This window comes from Schistocerca gregaria, unplaced genomic scaffold, assembly GCF_023897955.1.
Source record: "Schistocerca gregaria isolate iqSchGreg1 unplaced genomic scaffold, iqSchGreg1.2 ptg000001l___fragment_3, whole genome shotgun sequence".
Lineage (NCBI taxonomy): Eukaryota > Metazoa > Arthropoda > Insecta > Orthoptera > Acrididae > Schistocerca > Schistocerca gregaria.
In genome coordinates this window covers 8233828-8253742 of record NW_026061699.1, presented here as the reverse complement: position 1 = coordinate 8253742, position 19915 = coordinate 8233828, and positions in this window count along the sequence as shown.

Below are 19915 nucleotides of genomic sequence, written 5' to 3'. Positions count from 1 at the left end.
AGGTGGGACGAGGCAGTCTGAATTACATTTTATAGATGTATTTCTCACATATCTCAGAGCCTCTCGCGATATTCGTCGTCGTCGTCGTCGTCGTCGTCGTCGTCGCCGCCGCCGCTTCTGCAGAAGTAGCAAATGGCAATCGTAGCAAATGCGGCGAGGGTCGCCCTGCCTTCGATTCCGAATGCACAAAGTGTGTGGTCTTGTTTCTCAGTCTATATTTGGTCGGTCTCGTCAGAGGTTGAATGTAACGAATGGGTGGGAAAGAGCAAGGGGCAGCGGCTGTGTAGAACGAAAACACAAATCCTAAGGGGTGTGAGCGTTTCGAGATGAGTCGCATACATGTAAATGTTGGTCGACAGTGACCGTGTGGCCTAATGGATAAGGCGTCGGACTTCGGATCTGAAGATTACAGGTTCGAATGCTGTCACACTTGTGTTTTTCCAGTTCTGAAAAAGAAACATAACGTTTTAATGTAGCAATTGAGCAGTACGAAACCGTCTGAATGTTGCTGTTGACCATTTTTTGCTTGGAGATGCTCTTGAGCTTGAAACACACACAACAAGACCGGTGTTAACTAGTGAAAAATTAGGCAGAGTGCCGACACAGCGAGTTTTGACTATCACTTGCACATCTAAAACAACGTCGGAAAGTAACTCGTTCGGCTTTTGAGTCACATAAAGTATGTGCGTTAATTTTGACGCCACTAGCTCTGCATGTTGTCATGCAATTTCTCTACCTCTCAGAAAGGATTATGACATAAAAGTGAAGTACGTGACGAGTGTGACGTTAGGAAAACATTAGGCATCATGGAGAGATTCTGTATGGGGCCACCCAACCCAAACGAGTACTGTGTGACGTGCTACCCGGCAGGAATTCACCGAGGTAGCCGGCTAGCTCAGTCGGTAGAGCGTCAAACTCTTAATCCCAGGGTCGTGGGTTCGAGCCAGACGCTGGGCGGATCGGAGTTTTGTTCCGCTGCAGGTGTAAATTACCGTTTTTCTGATTAACGAGATTTAATGGAAATAGCAACTTTAAACTTTGCCTACGTCTCTGTCAGTCGCAAGGAAGCTGTATTTGAAGGTGAAGGTGATTTTGTAGACATGTGTGAAAGACATGTTCTGAAATGCAAGTGTTGTTGTTTGGAGAGCACATCGGTTACGTGTCAGATGTGTAGTCAAGCAGTAATTTGTCGCCATAGCTGCAAATATTAGCCGGTAATATGAAGTGTTGTCAGCTAAAGTCTGATGATGCAGACGACCGTAAGGACGAAGTACCCAAGAGTACCGCTAGGCCGCGCCTCTTTAGCTCAGTGGTAGAGCACTGGTCTAATAAACCAGGGGTCGTAAGTTCCATCCTCACAGGAGAAAGATGAATTTTGGAAATCAGTTGCGCGTCGTGGCCGTATAGCAAACAGAACCTGTGATGACGAACAATTAGCGACAGGCGTTTTTTTAAGAATCACTCTCAGATGCGATTAAGGCGAATGGCGCAGATAAAGCATTTGCCAAAGCGGTACAGCATAAGGTGGGACGAGGCAGTCTGAATTACATTTTATAGATGTATTTCTCACATATCTCAGAGCCTCTCGCGATATTCGTCGTCGTCGTCGTCGTCGTCGTCGTCGCCGCCGCCGCTTCTGCAGAAGTAGCAAATGGCAATCGTAGCAAATGCGGCGAGGGTCGCCCTGCCTTCGATTCCGAATGCACAAAGTGTGTGGTCTTGTTTCTCAGTCTATATTTGGTCGGTCTCGTCAGAGGTTGAATGTAACGAATGGGTGGGAAAGAGCAAGGGGCAGCGGCTGTGTAGAACGAAAACACAAATCCTAAGGGGTGTGAGCGTTTCGAGATGAGTCGCATACATGTAAATGTTGGTCGACAGTGACCGTGTGGCCTAATGGATAAGGCGTCGGACTTCGGATCTGAAGATTACAGGTTCGAATGCTGTCACACTTGTGTTTTTCCAGTTCTGAAAAAGAAACATAACGTTTTAATGTAGCAATTGAGCAGTACGAAACCGTCTGAATGTTGCTGTTGACCATTTTTTGCTTGGAGATGCTCTTGAGCTTGAAACACACACAACAAGACCGGTGTTAACTAGTGAAAAAGTAGGCAGAGTGCCGACACAGCGAGTTTTGACTATCACTTGCACATCTAAAACAACGTCGGAAAGTAACTCGTTCGGCTTTTGAGTCACATAAAGTATGTGCGTTAATTTTGACGCCACTAGCTCTGCATGTTGTCATGCAATTTCTCTACCTCTCAGAAAGGATTATGACATAAAAGTGAAGTACGTGACGAGTGTGACGTTAGGAAAACATTAGGCATCATGGAGAGATTCTGTATGGGGCCACCCAACCCAAACGAGTACTGTGTGACGTGCTACCCGGCAGGAATTCACCGAGGTAGCCGGCTAGCTCAGTCGGTAGAGCGTCAAACTCTTAATCCCAGGGTCGTGGGTTCGAGCCAGACGCTGGGCGGATCGGAGTTTTGTTCCGCTGCAGGTGTAAATTACCGTTTTTCTGATTAACGAGATTTAATGGAAATAGCAACTTTAAACTTTGCCTACGTCTCTGTCAGTCGCAAGGAAGCTGTATTTGAAGGTGAAGGTGATTTTGTAGACATGTGTGAAAGACATGTTCTGAAATGCAAGTGTTGTTGTTTGGAGAGCACATCGGTTACGTGTCAGATGTGTAGTCAAGCAGTAATTTGTCGCCATAGCTGCAAATATTAGCCGGTAATATGAAGTGTTGTCAGCTAAAGTCTGATGATGCAGACGACCGTAAGGACGAAGTACCCAAGAGTACCGCTAGGCCGCGCCTCTTTAGCTCAGTGGTAGAGCACTGGTCTAATAAACCAGGGGTCGTAAGTTCCATCCTCACAGGAGAAAGATGAATTTTGGAAATCAGTTGCGCGTCGTGGCCGTATAGCAAACAGAACCTGTGATGACGAACAATTAGCGACAGGCGTTTTTTTAAGAATCACTCTCAGATGCGATTAAGGCGAATGGCGCAGATAAAGCATTTGCCAAAGCGGTACAGCATAAGGTGGGACGAGGCAGTCTGAATTACATTTTATAGATGTATTTCTCACATATCTCAGAGCCTCTCGCGATATTCGTCGTCGTCGTCGTCGTCGTCGTCGTCGTCGCCGCCGCCGCTTCTGCAGAAGTAGCAAATGGCAATCGTAGCAAATGCGGCGAGGGTCGCCCTGCCTTCGATTCCGAATGCACAAAGTGTGTGGTCTTGTTTCTCAGTCTATATTTGGTCGGTCTCGTCAGAGGTTGAATGTAACGAATGGGTGGGAAAGAGCAAGGGGCAGCGGCTGTGTAGAACGAAAACACAAATCCTAAGGGGTGTGAGCGTTTCGAGATGAGTCGCATACATGTAAATGTTGGTCGACAGTGACCGTGTGGCCTAATGGATAAGGCGTCGGACTTCGGATCTGAAGATTACAGGTTCGAATGCTGTCACACTTGTGTTTTTCCAGTTCTGAAAAAGAAACATAACGTTTTAATGTAGCAATTGAGCAGTACGAAACCGTCTGAATGTTGCTGTTGACCATTTTTTGCTTGGAGATGCTCTTGAGCTTGAAACACACACAACAAGACCGGTGTTAACTAGTGAAAAAGTAGGCAGAGTGCCGACACAGCGAGTTTTGACTATCACTTGCACATCTAAAACAACGTCGGAAAGTAACTCGTTCGGCTTTTGAGTCACATAAAGTATGTGCGTTAATTTTGACGCCACTAGCTCTGCATGTTGTCATGCAATTTCTCTACCTCTCAGAAAGGATTATGACATAAAAGTGAAGTACGTGACGAGTGTGACGTTAGGAAAACATTAGGCATCATGGAGAGATTCTGTATGGGGCCACCCAACCCAAACGAGTACTGTGTGACGTGCTACCCGGCAGGAATTCACCGAGGTAGCCGGCTAGCTCAGTCGGTAGAGCGTCAAACTCTTAATCCCAGGGTCGTGGGTTCGAGCCAGACGCTGGGCGGATCGGAGTTTTGTTCCGCTGCAGGTGTAAATTACCGTTTTTCTGATTAACGAGATTTAATGGAAATAGCAACTTTAAACTTTGCCTACGTCTCTGTCAGTCGCAAGGAAGCTGTATTTGAAGGTGAAGGTGATTTTGTAGACATGTGTGAAATACATGTTCTGAAATGCAAGTGTTGTTGTTTGGAGAGCACATCGGTTACGTGTCAGATGTGTAGTCAAGCAGTAATTTGTCGCCATAGCTGCAAATATTAGCCGGTAATATGAAGTGTTGTCAGCTAAAGTCTGATGATGCAGACGACCGTAAGGACGAAGTACCCAAGAGTACCGCTAGGCCGCGCCTCTTTAGCTCAGTGGTAGAGCACTGGTCTAATAAACCAGGGGTCGTAAGTTCCATCCTCACAGGAGAAAGATGAATTTTGGAAATCAGTTGCGCGTCGTGGCCGTATAGCAAACAGAACCTGTGATGACGAACAATTAGCGACAGGCGTTTTTTTAAGAATCACTCTCAGATGCGATTAAGGCGAATGGCGCAGATAAAGCATTTGCCAAAGCGGTACAGCATAAGGTGGGACGAGGCAGTCTGAATTACATTTTATAGATGTATTTCTCACATATCTCAGAGCCTCTCGCGATATTCGTCGTCGTCGTCGTCGTCGTCGTCGCCGCCGCCGCTTCTGCAGAAGTAGCAAATGGCAATCGTAGCAAATGCGGCGAGGGTCGCCCTGCCTTCGATTCCGAATGCACAAAGTGTGTGGTCTTGTTTCTCAGTCTATATTTGGTCGGTCTCGTCAGAGGTTGAATGTAACGAATGGGTGGGAAAGAGCAAGGGGCAGCGGCTGTGTAGAACGAAAACACAAATCCTAAGGGGTGTGAGCGTTTCGAGATGAGTCGCATACATGTAAATGTTGGTCGACAGTGACCGTGTGGCCTAATGGATAAGGCGTCGGACTTCGGATCTGAAGATTACAGGTTCGAATGCTGTCACACTTGTGTTTTTCCAGTTCTGAAAAAGAAACATAACGTTTTAATGTAGCAATTGAGCAGTACGAAACCGTCTGAATGTTGCTGTTGACCATTTTTTGCTTGGAGATGCTCTTGAGCTTGAAACACACACAACAAGACCGGTGTTAACTAGTGAAAAAGTAGGCAGAGTGCCGACACAGCGAGTTTTGACTATCACTTGCACATCTAAAACAACGTCGGAAAGTAACTCGTTCGGCTTTTGAGTCACATAAAGTATGTGCGTTAATTTTGACGCCACTAGCTCTGCATGTTGTCATGCAATTTCTCTACCTCTCAGAAAGGATTATGACATAAAAGTGAAGTACGTGACGAGTGTGACGTTAGGAAAACATTAGGCATCATGGAGAGATTCTGTATGGGGCCACCCAACCCAAACGAGTACTGTGTGACGTGCTACCCGGCAGGAATTCACCGAGGTAGCCGGCTAGCTCAGTCGGTAGAGCGTCAAACTCTTAATCCCAGGGTCGTGGGTTCGAGCCAGACGCTGGGCGGATCGGAGTTTTGTTCCGCTGCAGGTGTAAATTACCGTTTTTCTGATTAACGAGATTTAATGGAAATAGCAACTTTAAACTTTGCCTACGTCTCTGTCAGTCGCAAGGAAGCTGTATTTGAAGGTGAAGGTGATTTTGTAGACATGTGTGAAAGACATGTTCTGAAATGCAAGTGTTGTTGTTTGGAGAGCACATCGGTTACGTGTCAGATGTGTAGTCAAGCAGTAATTTGTCGCCATAGCTGCAAATATTAGCCGGTAATATGAAGTGTTGTCAGCTAAAGTCTGATGATGCAGACGACCGTAAGGACGAAGTACCCAAGAGTACCGCTAGGCCGCGCCTCTTTAGCTCAGTGGTAGAGCACTGGTCTAATAAACCAGGGGTCGTAAGTTCCATCCTCACAGGAGAAAGATGAATTTTGGAAATCAGTTGCGCGTCGTGGCCGTATAGCAAACAGAACCTGTGATGACGAACAATTAGCGACAGGCGTTTTTTTAAGAATCACTCTCAGATGCGATTAAGGCGAATGGCGCAGATAAAGCATTTGCCAAAGCGGTACAGCATAAGGTGGGACGAGGCAGTCTGAATTACATTTTATAGATGTATTTCTCACATATCTCAGAGCCTCTCGCGATATTCGTCGTCGTCGTCGTCGTCGTCGTCGTCGTCGCCGCCGCCGCTTCTGCAGAAATAGCAAATGGCAATCGTAGCAAATGCGGCGAGGGTCGCCCTGCCTTCGATTCCGAATGCACAAAGTGTGTGGTCTTGTTTCTCAGTCTATATTTGGTCGGTCTCGTCAGAGGTTGAATGTAACGAATGGGTGGGAAAGAGCAAGGGGCAGCGGCTGTGTAGAACGAAAACACAAATCCTCAGGGGTGTGAGCGTTTCGAGGAGAGTCGTATACATGTAAATGTTGGTCGTCAGTGACCGTGTGGCCTAATGGATAAGGCGTCGGACATCGGTTTTGAAGGTTACAGGTTCGAGTGCTGTCACGCTTGTGTTTTTCCAGTTCTGAAAAAGAAACATAACGTTTTAATGTAGCAATTGAGCAGTACGAAACCGTCTGAATGTTGCTGTTGACCATTTTTTGCTTGGAGATGCTCTTGAGCTTGAAACACACACAACAAGACCGGTGTTAACTAGCGAAATGGTCGGCAGAGTGCCGACACAGCGAGTTTTGACTATCACTTGCACATCTAAAACAACGTCGGAAAGTAACTCGTTCGGCTTTTGAGTCACATAAAGTATGTGCGTTAATTTTGACGCCACTAGCTCTGCATGTTGTCATGCAATTTCTTTACCTCTCAGAAAGGATTATGACATAAAAGTGAAGTACGTGACGAGTGTGACGTTAGGAAAACATTAGGCATCATGGAGAGATTCTGTATGGGGCCACCCAACCCAAACGAGTACTGTGTGACGTGCTACCCGGCAGGTATTCACCGAGGTAGCCGGCTAGCTCAGTCGGTAGAGCGTCAGACTCTTAATCCCAGGGTCGTGGGTTCGAGCCAGACGCTGGGCGGAACGGAGTTTTGTTACGCTGCAGGTGTAAATTACCGTTTTTCTGATTAACGAGATTTAATGGAAATAGCAACTTTAAACTTTGCCTACGTCTCTGTCAGTCGCAAGGAAGCTGTATTTGAAGGTGAAGGTGATTTTGTAGACATGTGTGAAAGACATGTTCTGAAATGCAAGTGTTGTTGTTTGGAGAGCACATCGGTTACGTGTCAGATGTGTAGCCAAGCAGTAATTTGTCGCCATAGCTGCAAATATTAGCCGGTAATATGAAGTGTTGTCAGCTAAAGTCTGATGATGCAGACGACCGTAAGGACGAAGTACCCAAGAGTACCGCTAGGCCGCGCCTCTTTAGCTCAGTGGTAGAGCAATGGTCTAATAAACCAGGGGTCGTAAGTTCCATCCTCACAGGAGAAAGATGAATTTTGGAAATCAGTTGCGCGTCGTGGCCGTATAGCAAACAGTACCTGTGATGACGAACAATTAGCGACAGGCGTTTTTTTAAGAATTACTCTCAGATGCGATTAAGGCAAATGGCGCAGATAAAGCATTTGCCAAAGCGGTACAGCATAAGGTGGGACGAGGCAGTCTGAATTACATTTTATAGATGTATTTCTCACTTATCTCAGAGCCTCTCGCGATATTCGTCGTCGTCGTCGTCGTCGTCGCCGCCGCCGCCGCTTCAGCAGAAGTAGCAAATGGCAATCGTAGCAAATGCGGCGAGGGTCGCCCTGCCTTCGATTCCGAATGCACAAAGTGTGTGGTCTTGTTTCTCAGTCTATATTTGGTCGGTCTCGTCAGAGGTTGAATGTAACGAATGGGTGGGAAAGAGCAAGGGGCAGCGGCTGTGTAGAACGAAAACACAAATCCTAAGGGGTGTGAGCGTTTCGAGATGAGTCGCATACATGTTAATGTTGGTCGACAGTGACCGTGTGGCCTAATGGATAAGGCGTCGGACTTCGGATCTGAAGATTACAGGTTCGAATGCTGTCACACTTGTGTTTTTCCAGTTCTGAAAAAGAAACATAACGTTTTAATGTAGCAATTGAGCAGTACGAAACCGTCTGAATGTTGCTGTTGACCATTTTTTGCTTGGAGATGCTCTTGAGCTTGAAACACACACAACAAGACCGGTGTTAACTAGTGAAAAAGTAGGCAGAGTGCCGACACAGCGAGTTTTGACTATCACTTGCACATCTAAAACAACGTCGGAAAGTAACTCGTTCGGCTTTTGAGTCACATAAAGTATGTGCGTTAATTTTGACGCCACTAGCTCTGCATGTTGTCATGCAATTTCTTTACCTCTCAGAAAGGATTATGACATAAAAGTGAAGTACGTGACGAGTGTGACGTTAGGAAAACATTAGGCATCATGGAGAGATTCTGTATGGGGCCACCCAACCCAAACGAGTACTGTGTGACGTGCTACCCGGCAGGTATTCACCGAGGTAGCCGGCTAGCTCAGTCGGTAGAGCGTCAGACTCTTAATCCCAGGGTCGTGGGTTCGAGCCAGACGCTGGGCGGAACGGAGTTTTGTTCCGCTGCAGGTGTAAATTACCGTTTTTCTGATTAACGAGATTTAATGGAAATAGCAACTTTAAACTTTGCCTACGTCTCTGTCAGTCGCAAGGAAGCTGTATTTGAAGGTGAAGGTGATTTTGTAGACATGTGTGAAAGACATGTTCTGAAATGCAAGTGTTGTTGTTTGGAGAGCACATCGGTTACGTGTCAGATGTGTAGCCAAGCAGTAATTTGTCGCCATAGCTGCAAATATTAGCCGGTAATATGAAGTGTTGTCAGCTAAAGTCTGATGATGCAGACGACCGTAAGGACGAAGTACCCAAGAGTACCGCTAGGCCGCGCCTCTTTAGCTCAGTGGTAGAGCAATGGTCTAATAAACCAGGGGTCGTAAGTTCCATCCTCACAGGAGAAAGATGAATTTTGGAAATCAGTTGCGCGTCGTGGCCGTATAGCAAACAGTACCTGTGATGACGAACAGTTAGCGACAGGCGTTTTTTTAAGAATTACTCTCAGATGCGATTAAGGCAAATGGCGCAGATAAAGCATTTGCCAAAGCGGTACAGCATAAGGTGGGACGAGGCAGTCTGAATTACATTTTATAGATGTATTTCTCACATATCTCAGAGCCTCTCGCGATATTCGTCGTCGTCGTCGTCGTCGTCGTCGCCGCCGCTTCTGCAGAAGTAGCAAATGGCAATCGTAGCAAATGCGGCGAGGGACGCCCTGCCTTCGATTCCGAATGCACAAAGTGTGTGGTCTTGTTTCACAGTCTATATTTGGTCGGTCTCGTCAGAGGTTGAATGTAACGAATGGGTGGGAAAGAGCAAGGGGCAGCGGCTGTGTAGAACGAAAACACAAATCCTCAGGGGTGTGAGCGTTTCGAGATGAGTCGTATACATGTAAATGTTGGTCGTCAGTGACCGTGTGGCCTAATGGATAAGGCGTCGGACTTCGGATCTGAAGATTACAGGTTCGAATGCTGTCACGCTTGTGTTTTTCCAGTTCTGAAAAAGAAACATAACGTTTTAATGTAGCAATTGAGCAGTACGAAACCGTCTGAATGTTGCTGTTGACCATTTTTTGCTTGGAGATGCTCTTGAGCTTGAAACACACACAACAAGACCGGTGTTAACTAGCGAAATGGTCGGCAGAGTGCCGACACAGCGAGTTTTGACTATCACTTGCACATCTAAAACAACGTCGGAAAGTAACTCGTTCGGCTTTTGAGTCACATAAAGTATGTGCGTTAATTTTGACGCCACTAGCTCTTCATGTTGTCATGCAATTTCTTTACCTCTCAGAAAGGATTATGACATAAAAGTGAAGTACGTGACGAGTGTGACGTTAGGAAAACATTAGGCAGCATGGAGAGATTCTGTATGGGACCACCCAACCCAAACGAGTACTGTGTGACGTGCTACCCGGCAGGTATTCACCGAGGTAGCCGGCTAGCTCAGTCGGTAGAGCGTCAGACTCTTAATCCCAGGGTCGTGGGTTCGAGCCAGACGCTGGGCGGAACGGAATTTTGTTCCGCTGCAAGTGTAAATTACCGTTCTTCTGATTAACGAGATTTAATGGAAATAGCAACTTTAAACTTTGCCTACGTCTCTGTCTGTCGCAAGGAAGCTGTATTTGAAGGTGAAGGTGATTTTGTAGACATGTGTGAAAGACATGTTCTGAAATGCAAGTGTTGTTGTTTGGAGAGCACAACGGTTACGTGTCAGATGTGTAGTCAAGCAGTAATTTGTCGCCATAGCTGCAAATATTAGCCGGTAATATGAAGTGTTGTCAGCTAAAGTCTGATGATGCAGACGACCGTAAGGACGAAGTACCCAAGAGTACCACTAGGCCGCGCCTCTTTAGCTCAGTGGTAGAGCACTGGTCTAATAAACCAGGGGTCGTAAGTTCCATCCTCACAGGAGAAAGATGAATTTTGGAAATCAGTTGCGCGTCGTGGCCGTATAGCAAACAGAACCTGTGATGACGAACAATTAGCGACAGGCGTTTTTTTAAGAATCACTCTCAGATGCGATTAAGGCGAATGGCGCAGATAAAGCATTTGCCAAAGCGGTACAGCATAAGGTGGGACGAGGCAGACTGAATTACATTTTATAGATGTATTTCTCACATATCTCAGAGCCTCTCGCGATATTCGTCGTCGTCGTCGTCGTCGTCGTCGTCGTCGTCGCCGCCGCCGCTTCTGCAGAAGTAGCAAATGGCAATCGTAGCAAATGCGGCGAGGGACGCCCTGCCTTCGATTCCGAATGCACAAAGTGTGTGGTCTTGTTTCACAGTCTATATTTGGTCGGTCTCGTCAGAGGTTGAATGTAACGAATGGGTGGGAAAGAGCAAGGGGCAGCGGCTGTGTAGAACGAAAACACAAATCCTCAGGGGTGTGAGCGTTTCGAGATGAGTCGTATACATGTAAATGTTGGTCGTCAGTGACCGTGTGGCCTAATGGATAAGGCGTCGGACTTCGGATCTGAAGGTTACAGGTTCGAATGCTGTCACGCTTGTGTTTTCCCAGTTCTGAAAAAGAAACATAACGTTTTAATGTAGCAATTGAGCAGTACGAAACCGTCTGAATGTTGCTGTTGACCATTTTTTGCTTGGAGATGCTCTTGAGCTTGAAACACACACAACAAGACCGGTGTTACCTAGCGAAATGGTCGGCAGAGTGCCGACACAGCGAGTTTTGACTATCACTTGCACATCTAAAACAACGTCGGAAAGTAACTCGTTCGGCTTTTGAGTCACATAAAGTATGTGCGTTAATTTTGACGCCACTAGCTCTTCATGTTGTCATGCAATTTCTTTACCTCTCAGAAAGGATTATGACATAAAAGTGAAGTACGTGACGAGTGTGACGTTAGGAAAACATTAGGCAGCATGGAGAGATTCTGTATGGGACCACCCAACCCAAACGAGTACTGTGTGACGTGCTACCCGGCAGGTATTCACCGAGGTAGCCGGCTAGCTCAGTCGGTAGAGCGTCAGACTCTTAATCCCAGGGTCGTGGGTTCGAGCCAGACGCTGGGCGGAACGGAATTTTGTTCCGCTGCAAGTGTAAATTACCGTTTTTCTGATTAACGAGATTTAATGGAAATAGCAACTTTAAACTTTGCCTACGTCTCTGTCTGTCGCAAGGAAGCTGTATTTGAAGGTGAAGGTGATTTTGTAGACATGTGTGAAAGACATGTTCTGAAATGCAAGTGTTGTTGTTTGGAGAGCACAACGGTTACGTGTCAGATGTGTAGTCAAGCAGTAATTTGTCGCCATAGCTGCAAATATTAGCCGGTAATATGAAGTGTTGTCAGCTAAAGTCTGATGATGCAGACGACCGTAAGGACGAAGTACCCAAGAGTACCGCTAGGCCGCGCCTCTTTAGCTCAGTGGTAGAGCACTGGTCTAATAAACCAGGGGTCGTAAGTTCCATCCTCACAGGAGAAAGATGAATTTTGGAAATCAGTTGCGCGTCGTGGCCGTATAGCAAACAGAACCTGTGATGACGAACAATTAGCGACAGGCGTTTTTTTAAGAATCACTCTCAGATGCGATTAAGGCGAATGGCGCAGATAAAGCATTTGCCAAAGCGGTACAGCATAAGGTGGGACGAGGCAGACTGAATTACATTTTATAGATGTATTTCTCACATATCTCAGAGCCTCTCGCGATATTCGTCGTCGTCGTCGTCGTCGTCGTCGTCGTCGCCGCCGCCGCTTCTGCAGAAGTAGCAAATGGCAATCGTAGCAAATGCGGCGAGGGACGCCCTGCCTTCGATTCCGAATGCACAAAGTGTGTGGTCTTGTTTCACAGTCTATATTTGGTCGGTCTCGTCAGAGGTTGAATGTAACGAATGGGTGGGAAAGAGCAAGGGGCAGCGGCTGTGTAGAACGAAAACACAAATCCTCAGGGGTGTGAGCGTTTCGAGATGAGGCGTATACATGTAAATGTTGGTCGTCAGTGACCGTGTGGCCTAATGGATAAGGCGTCGGACTTCGGATCTGAAGGTTACAGGTTCGAATGCTGTCACGCTTGTGTTTTCCCAGTTCTGAAAAAGAAACATAACGTTTTAATGTAGCAATTGAGCAGTACGAAACCGTCTGAATGTTGCTGTTGACCATTTTTTGCTTGGAGATGCTCTTGAGCTTGAAACACACACAACAAGACCGGTGTTACCTAGCGAAATGGTCGGCAGAGTGCCGACACAGCGAGTTTTGACTATCACTTGCACATCTAAAACAACGTCGGAAAGTAACTCGTTCGGCTTTTGAGTCACATAAAGTATGTGCGTTAATTTTGACGCCACTAGCTCTTCATGTTGTCATGCAATTTCTTTACCTCTCAGAAAGGATTATGACATAAAAGTGAAGTACGTGACGAGTGTGACGTTAGGAAAACATTAGGCAGCATGGAGAGATTCTGTATGGGACCACCCAACCCAAACGAGTACTGTGTGACGTGCTACCCGGCAGGTATTCACCGAGGTAGCCGGCTAGCTCAGTCGGTAGAGCGTCAGACTCTTAATCCCAGGGTCGTGGGTTCGAGCCAGACGCTGGGCGGAACGGAATTTTGTTCCGCTGCAAGTGTAAATTACCGTTTTTCTGATTAACGAGATTTAATGGAAATAGCAACTTTAAACTTTGCCTACGTCTCTGTCTGTCGCAAGGAAGCTGTATTTGAAGGTGAAGGTGATTTTGTAGACATGTGTGAAAGACATGTTCTGAAATGCAAGTGTTGTTGTTTGGAGAGCACAACGGTTACGTGTCAGATGTGTAGTCAAGCAGTAATTTGTCGCCATAGCTGCAAATATTAGCCGGTAATATGAAGTGTTGTCAGCTAAAGTCTGATGATGCAGACGACCGTAAGGACGAAGTACCCAAGAGTACCGCTAGGCCGCGCCTCTTTAGCTCAGTGGTAGAGCACTGGTCTAATAAACCAGGGGTCGTAAGTTCCATCCTCACAGGAGAAAGATGAATTTTGGAAATCAGTTGCGCGTCGTGGCCGTATAGCAAACAGAACCTGTGATGACGAACAATTAGCGACAGGCGTTTTTTTAAGAATCACTCTCAGATGCGATTAAGGCGAATGGCGCAGATAAAGCATTTGCCAAAGCGGTACAGCATAAGGTGGGACGAGGCAGACTGAATTACATTTTATAGATGTATTTCTCACATATCTCAGAGCCTCTCGCGATATTCGTCGTCGTCGTCGTCGTCGTCGTCGTCGTCGTCGCCGCCGCCGCTTCTGCAGAAGTAGCAAATGGCAATCGTAGCAAATGCGGCGAGGGACGCCCTGCCTTCGATTCCGAATGCACAAAGTGTGTGGTCTTGTTTCACAGTCTATATTTGGTCGGTCTCGTCAGAGGTTGAATGTAACGAATGGGTGGGAAAGAGCAAGGGGCAGCGGCTGTGTAGAACGAAAACACAAATCCTCAGGGGTGTGAGCGTTTCGAGATGAGTCGTATACATGTAAATGTTGGTCGTCAGTGACCGTGTGGCCTAATGGATAAGGCGTCGGACTTCGGATCTGAAGGTTACAGGTTCGAATGCTGTCACGCTTGTGTTTTCCCAGTTCTGAAAAAGAAACATAACGTTTTAATGTAGCAATTGAGCAGTACGAAACCGTCTGAATGTTGCTGTTGACCATTTTTTGCTTGGAGATGCTCTTGAGCTTGAAACACACACAACAAGACCGGTGTTACCTAGCGAAATGGTCGGCAGAGTGCCGACACAGCGAGTTTTGACTATCACTTGCACATCTAAAACAACGTCGGAAAGTAACTCGTTCGGCTTTTGAGTCACATAAAGTATGTGCGTTAATTTTGACGCCACTAGCTCTGCATGTTGTCATGCAATTTCTTTACCTCTCAGAAAGGATTATGACATAAAAGTGAAGTACGTGACGAGTGTGACGTTAGGAAAACATTAGGCATCATGGAGAGATTCTGTATGGGGCCACCCAACCCAAACGAGTACTGTGTGACGTGCTACCCGGCAGGTATTCACCGAGGTAGCCGGCTAGCTCAGTCGGTAGAGCGTCAGACTCTTAATCCCAGGGTCGTGGGTTCGAGCCAGACGCTGGGCGGATCGGAGTTTTGTTCCGCTGCAGGTGTAAATTACCGTTTTTCTGATTAACGAGATTTAATGGAAATAGCAACTTTAAACTTTGCCTACGTCTCTGTCAGTCGCAAGGAAGCTGTATTTGAAGGTGAAGGTGATTTTGTAGACATGTGTGAAAGACATGTTCTGAAATGCAAGTGTTGTTGTTTGGAGAGCACATCGGTTACGTGTCAGATGTGTAGTCAAGCAGTAATTTGTCGCCATAGCTGCAAATATTAGCCGGTAATATGAAGTGTTGTCAGCTAAAGTCTGATGATGCAGACGACCGTAAGGACGAAGTACCCAAGAGTACCGCTAGGCCGCGCCTCTTTAGCTCAGTGGTAGAGCACTGGTCTAATAAACCAGGGGTCGTAAGTTCCATCCTCACAGGAGAAAGATGAATTTTGGAAATCAGTTGCGCGTCGTGGCCGTATAGCAAACAGAACCTGTGATGACGAACAATTAGCGACAGGCGTTTTTTTAAGAATCACTCTCAGATGCGATTAAGGCGAATGGCGCAGATAAAGCATTTGCCAAAGCGGTACAGCATAAGGTGGGACGAGGCAGTCTGAATTACATTTTATAGATGTATTTCTCACATATCTCAGAGCCTCTCGCGATATTCGTCGTCGTCGTCGTCGTCGTCGTCGTCGTCGTCGCCGCCGCCGCTTCTGCAGAAGTAGCAAATGGCAATCGTAGCAAATGCGGCGAGGGACGCCCTGCCTTCGATTCCGAATGCACAAAGTGTGTGGTCTTGTTTCACAGTCTATATTTGGTCGGTCTCGTCAGAGGTTGAATGTAACGAATGGGTGGGAAAGAGCAAGGGGCAGCGGCTGTGTAGAACGAAAACACAAATCCTCAGGGGTGTGAGCGTTTCGAGATGAGTCGTATACATGTAAATGTTGGTCGTCAGTGACCGTGTGGCCTAATGGATAAGGCGTCGGACTTCGGATCTGAAGGTTACAGGTTCGAATGCTGTCACGCTTGTGTTTTCCCAGTTCTGAAAAAGAAACATAACGTTTTAATGTAGCAATTGAGCAGTACGAAACCGTCTGAATGTTGCTGTTGACCATTTTTTGCTTGGAGATGCTCTTGAGCTTGAAACACACACAACAAGACCGGTGTTAACTAGTGAAAAAGTAGGCAGAGTGCCGACACAGCGAGTTTTGACTATCACTTGCACATCTAAAACAACGTCGGAAAGTAACTCGTTCGGCTTTTGAGTCACATAAAGTATGTGCGTTAATTTTGACGCCACTAGCTCTGCATGTTGTCATGCAATTTCTTTACCTCTCAGAAAGGATTATGACATAAAAGTGAAGTACGTGACGAGTGTGACGTTAGGAAAACATTAGGCATCATGGAGAGATTCTGTATGGGGCCACCCAACCCAAACGAGTACTGTGTGACGTGCTACCCGGCAGGTATTCACCGAGGTAGCCGGCTAGCTCAGTCGGTAGAGCGTCAGACTCTTAATCCCAGGGTCGTGGGTTCGAGCCAGACGCTGGGCGGATCGGAGTTTTGTTCCGCTGCAGGTGTAAATTACCGTTTTTCTGATTAACGAGATTTAATGGAAATAGCAACTTTAAACTTTGCCTACGTCTCTGTCAGTCGCAAGGAAGCTGTATTTGAAGGTGAAGGTGATTTTGTAGACATGTGTGAAAGACATGTTCTGAAATGCAAGTGTTGTTGTTTGGAGAGCACATCGGTTAGGTGTCAGATGTGTAGTCAAGCAGTAATTTGTCGCCATAGCTGCAAATATTAGCCGGTAATATGAAGTGTTGTCAGCTAAAGTCTGATGATGCAGACGACCGTAAGGACGAAGTACCCAAGAGTACCGCTAGGCCGCGCCTCTTTAGCTCAGTGGTAGAGCACTGGTCTAATAAACCAGGGGTCGTAAGTTCCATCCTCACAGGAGAAAGATGAATTTTGGAAATCAGTTGCGCGTCGTGGCCGTATAGCAAACAGAACCTGTGATGACGAACAATTAGCGACAGGCGTTTTTTTAAGAATCACTCTCAGATGCGATTAAGGCGAATGGCGCAGATAAAGCATTTGCCAAAGCGGTACAGCATAAGGTGGGACGAGGCAGTCTGAATTACATTTTATAGATGTATTTCTCACATATCTCAGAGCCTCTCGCGATATTCGTCGTCGTCGTCGTCGTCGTCGTCGCCGCCGCTTCTGCAGAAGTAGGAAATGGCAATCGTAGCAAATGCGGCGAGGGACGCCCTGCCTTCGATTCCGAATGCACAAAGTGTGTGGTCTTGTTTCACAGTCTATATTTGGTCGGTCTCGTCAGAGGTTGAATGTAACGAATGGGTGGGAAAGAGCAAGGGGCAGCGGCTGTGTAGAACGAAAACACAAATCCTCAGGGGTGTGAGCGTTTCGAGATGAGTCGTATACATGTAAATGTTGGTCGTCAGTGACCGTGTGGCCTAATGGATAAGGCGTCGGACTTCGGATCTGAAGGTTACAGGTTCGAATGCTGTCACGCTTGTGTTTTTTTAGTTCTGAAAAAGAAACATAACGTTTTAATTTAGCAATTGAGCAGTACGAAACCGTCTGAATGTTGCTGTTGACCATTTTTTGCTTGGAGATGCTCTTGAGCTTGAAACACACACAACAAGACCGGTGTTAACTAGCGAAATGGTCGGCAGAGTGCCGACACAGCGAGTTTTGACTATCACTTGCACATCTAAAACAACGTCGGAAAGTAACTCGTTCGGCTTTTGAGTCACATAAAGTATGTGCGTTAATTTTGACGCCACTAGCTCTGCATGTTGTCATGCAATTTCTTTACCTCTCAGAAAGGATTATGACATAAAAGTGAAGTACGTGACGAGTGTGACGTTAGGAAAACATTAGGCATCATGGAGAGATTCTGTATGGGGCCACCCAACCCAAACGAGTACTGTGTGACGTGCTACCCGGCAGGTATTCACCGAGGTAGCCGGCTAGCTCAGTCGGTAGAGCGTCAGACTCTTAATCCCAGGGTCGTGGGTTCGAGCCAGACGCTGGGCGGAACGGAGTTTTGTTCCGCTGCAGGTGTAAATTACCGTTTTTCTGATTAACGAGATTTAATGGAAATAGCAACTTTAAACTTTGCCTACGTCTCTGTCAGTCGCAAGGAAGCTGTATTTGAAGGTGAAGGTGATTTTGTAGACATGTGTGAAAGACATGTTCTGAAATGCAAGTGTTGTTGTTTGGAGAGCACATCGGTTACGTGTCAGATGTGTAGCCAAGCAGTAATTTGTCGCCATAGCTGCAAATATTAGCCGGTAATATGAAGTGTTGTCAGCTAAAGTCTGATGATGCAGACGACCGTAAGGACGAAGTACCCAAGAGTACCGCTAGGCCGCGCCTCTTTAGCTCAGTCGTAGAGCAATGGTCTAATAAACCAGGGGTCGTAAGTTCCATCCTCACAGGAGAAAGATGAATTTTGGAAATCAGTTGCGCGTCGTGGCCGTATAGCAAACAGAACCTGTGATGACGAACAATTAGCGACAGGCGTTTTTTTAAGAATCACTCTCAGATGCGATTAAGGCGAATGGCGCAGATAAAGCATTTGCCAAAGCGGTACAGCATAAGGTGGGACGAGGCAGACTGAATTACATTTTATAGGTGTATTTCTCACATATCTCAGAGCCTCTCGCGATATTCGTCGTCGTCGTCGTCGTCGTCGTCGTCGTCGTCGCCGCCGCCGCTTGTGCAGAAGTAGCAAATGGCAATCGTAGCAAATGCGGCGAGGGACGCCCTGCCTTCGATTCCGAATGCACAAAGTGTGTGGTCTTGTTTCACAGTCTATATTTGGTCGGTCTCGTCAGAGGTTGAATGTAACGAATGGGTGGGAAAGAGCAAGGGGCAGCGGCTGTGTAGAACGAAAACACAAATCCTCAGGGGTGTGAGCGTTCCGAGATGAGTCGTATACATGTAAATGTTGGTCGTCAGTGACCGTGTGGCCTAATGGATAAGGCGTCGGACTTCGGATCTGAAGATTACAGGTTCGAATGCTGTCACACTTGTGTTTTTCCAGTTCTGAAAAAGAAACATAACGTTTTAATGTAGCAATTGAGCAGTACGAAACCGTCTGAATGTTGCTGTTGACCATTTTTTGCTTGGAGATGCTCTTGAGCTTGAAACACACACAACAAGACCGGTGTTAACTAGCGAAATTGTCGGCAGAGTGCCGACACAGCGAGTTTTGACTATCACTTGCACATCTAAAACAACCTCGGAAAGTAACTCGTTCGGCTTTTGAGTCACATAAAGTATGTGCGTTAATTTTGACGCCACTAGCTCTGCATGTTGTCATGCAATTTCTTTACCTCTCAGAAAGGATTATGACATAAAAGTGAAGTACGTGACGAGTGTGACGTTAGGAAAACATTAGGCATCATGGAGAGATTCTGTATGGGGCCACCCAACCCAAACGAGTACTGTGTGACGTGCTACCCGGCAGGTATTCACCGAGGTAGCCGGCTAGCTCAGTCGGTAGAGCGTCAGACTCTTAATCCCAGGGTCGTGGGTTCGAGCCAGACGCTGGGCGGAACGGAGTTTTGTTCCGCTGCAGGTGTAAATTACCGTTTTTCTGATTAACGAGATTTAATGGAAATAGCAACTTTAAACTTTGCCTACGTCTCTGTCAGTCGCAAGGAAGCTGTATTTGAAGGTGAAGGTGATTTTGTAGACATGTGTGAAAGACATGTTCTGAAATGCAAGTGTTGTTGTTTGGAGAGCACATCGGTTACGTGTCAGATGTGTAGCCAAGCAGTAATTTGTCGCCATAGCTGCAAATATTAGCCGGTAATATGAAGTGTTGTCAGCTAAAGTCTGATGATGCAGACGACCGTAAGGACGAAGTACCCAAGAGTACCGCTAGGCCGCGCCTCTTTAGCTCAGTGGTAGAGCAATGGTCTAATACACCAGGGGTCGTAAGTTCCATCCTCACAGGAGAAAGATGAATTTTGGAAATCAGTTGCGCGTCGTGGCCGTATAGCAAACAGAACCTGTGATGACGAACAATTAGCGACAGGCGTTTTTTTAAGAATCACTCTCAGATGCGATTAAGGCGAATGGCGCAGATAAAGCATTTGCCAAAGAGGTACAGCATAAGGTGGGACGAGGCAGACTGAATTACATTTTATAGGTGTATTTCTCACATATCTCAGAGCCTCTCGCGATATTCGTCGTCGTCGTCGTCGTCGTCGTCGTCGTCGTCGCCGCCGCCGCTTGTGCAGAAGTAGCAAATGGCAATCGTAGCA